The sequence below is a fragment of the Pediculus humanus genome, genomic scaffold, assembly GCF_000006295.1.
Source record: "Pediculus humanus corporis 1103172108318 genomic scaffold, whole genome shotgun sequence".
Taxonomy (NCBI): domain Eukaryota; kingdom Metazoa; phylum Arthropoda; class Insecta; order Psocodea; family Pediculidae; genus Pediculus; species Pediculus humanus.
In genome coordinates, this window is record NW_002987887.1 from 402,938 (window position 1) to 405,437 (window position 2,500).

A 2,500-nucleotide genomic window follows, 5' to 3' on the forward strand; every position below is an offset into this window, starting at 1 on the left:
TTCCCTCCCCCCCTTGACGATCTTTTTTTTCATTATTAGTAGAGACAAAGTGTTTCCTTCTGGAAAGGAAAATAAAAACTGGAAAAACAAAAAAAAAAAAAATTTAGATGATGTTACGAATTTTTTTTTTTTAATTTTTTTATAATTATTTGTTTAATTTATTTATTACTATTACTATTATTATTATTATTATTATTATTATTATTATTATATAAAATTTTTTTTCATCGGCTTGAACCTATTTATTATTATTATTATTCTTTTTTTTTTTAATATGTAATATATATAAATGACGCACTCTGGAAAAAAAACTACATATGATGCGTTTGATATAATAATAATAATAATAACGATTAGGATAATAATAATAATGATAATAGTGATAGTGAAATTACGTTGAGAAGTTTTTCCAAAACGGTTCAAGCCAAATTATTATTATTATTATTATCATAGGTAAATTTTTGTTATTTTTTTTTTTTTTTACATACGAAATATAATAATAAAAGAAGAAAAATGCGAGAGAAAAAAAAAAAAAGATGATCACGTGATGAAAGAAGACGGTTATAACTTTAATTATTATTATTATTATTATTATCCCTTCGGACGCCATTTTTTTTTTCTATTTTTTTCTTTTTTTTTTCCCACTCGTTCGGTGCGGTTTGGGGAAAAGAAAAAAGAAAAACGCCCTGGTTAATAAAAATGAATGAAAATTGTTTGTTTGTTTGTTTGGTTGTTTGTTCGTTCACGAAGGTTGTCGTTGAGTTTTCTTATCGACAAACGCAAACGCGTGGAAATTTGAAAAAAAAATTTTTTTTTTTTTTTTTTTTTTACATCAACGACGGCTCGTCCTTGAGAGAAGTGATTGAGATGGGGAAGGAGGGGAGGGGGAGGAGGCAGGAGGAAGAGAAGGGTAAGGGTAAATTTGTTTGACCTTGAAAAATTTTCTCCAGCCTTATTGTTTACGTACGTCGTCGCATGACGTCATCATATATAAATTTTTGTTTTTGTTTTTTTTTTGTCGTCGTAACCCAATTTTAAAAAAGTGAAACAAACGAAGAAACAAACAAACAAACAAGGAGTTTTTTTTTTCCGGATAGTAACATGGAAAAGTTTTTTGTTTTTTTTTTTTTTAATCCGTAATTTATCGAAAAACAAGGTCGAAAAATTTACGTTCCCTGGAATTTATCATTATTATCATCATCATTATTATTATTATTATCATTATTAATTTAATAATTTAGTCGGGTTTGCATGGAAAATTTTTTCTGGTTTTTTTTTCTGTTTTTTTTTTTTTTTTTTTGCAAATTAAGTTTTCCTCTTGCCCATCGAGAGTAGTTTATTCGATGAATCGAATTTTAATACATAAAACTCGAATTACCTGTACTCGAAATAATAATAATAATGATGATGTGATGATGATAATGATAATGATTTGCGTCATTGGTGCGTAGTTTTTTTTTTTTTTTTTTTTGCGTGGTTTTTTGTAAACGCGATGTGATTTTTTTTTTTTTTTAAAGAATTTAAAATACTGGAAACTCATTTATTATTATTATTATTATTATTATTTTCACTATTGAATGAAACTTATTATTATTATTATTATTTATTTGTGATGATGATGATGATTTTTTTTTTTTTTAAATATTAATGATAATATTTTATGTGTACATATATATATTTCTCACGTATTGTTTGTTATATAACAGCGAGAAACGAATAGAAAATTTGTTTTTATTTAGTTTTCAATTTAAAAAAAATTTTATTTTATTTATTTATTTGTTCCTTCCTTTTCTTTTCTTATTAAATGATGATGGTGAGGGTGGTGGTGGTTCTGCTGTTCTTAACGATGGTGATGCTGTTGTTGTGGCTTTCGTTGATGATGATGATGATGATGTTATTGTGGCTGTTGTTGATTATGATAATGGTAGTGGTGACGATGATGGTGGTGGTGGTGGTGGTGGTGGTGATGGTTATACTGTTGTTGATGATGGTTCTGCTGTTGTTGTTGCTGTTGATGATGATGATGATGATGATGGGGATGGTGGTAGTGTTGATGATGATAATTTTTTTTATTTTTTTGTATTTCTCGAATTAAACAAACAAAACAAACGATGGCGATGACGTCAACGACGACAATAATTTTTATCATTATCCGTAAAATTATCACAAATTAAAAATGAAAAAATAATAATAATAATAATAATAAAACCGTTCGATAGTTCATAACCTAAACATAAAATTATTATTATTATTATTATTATTATTATCATAATCGGCATTATTATTATTATTATTTATTTATTTATTTATTAACGTTTTTCAACTTTTTTTTATTTTATTTTCATTTAATCGTTATCGCTTTTCGTCAAAAAAAAAAAAAAAATTTATTACTTTTTTATAATGGTAATATTGAGAGAACAACAACAGCAAACGCAAAAACAACAACAACAACAACAATAATAATAATAATAATAATAATAATAATAATAATAATAATGAA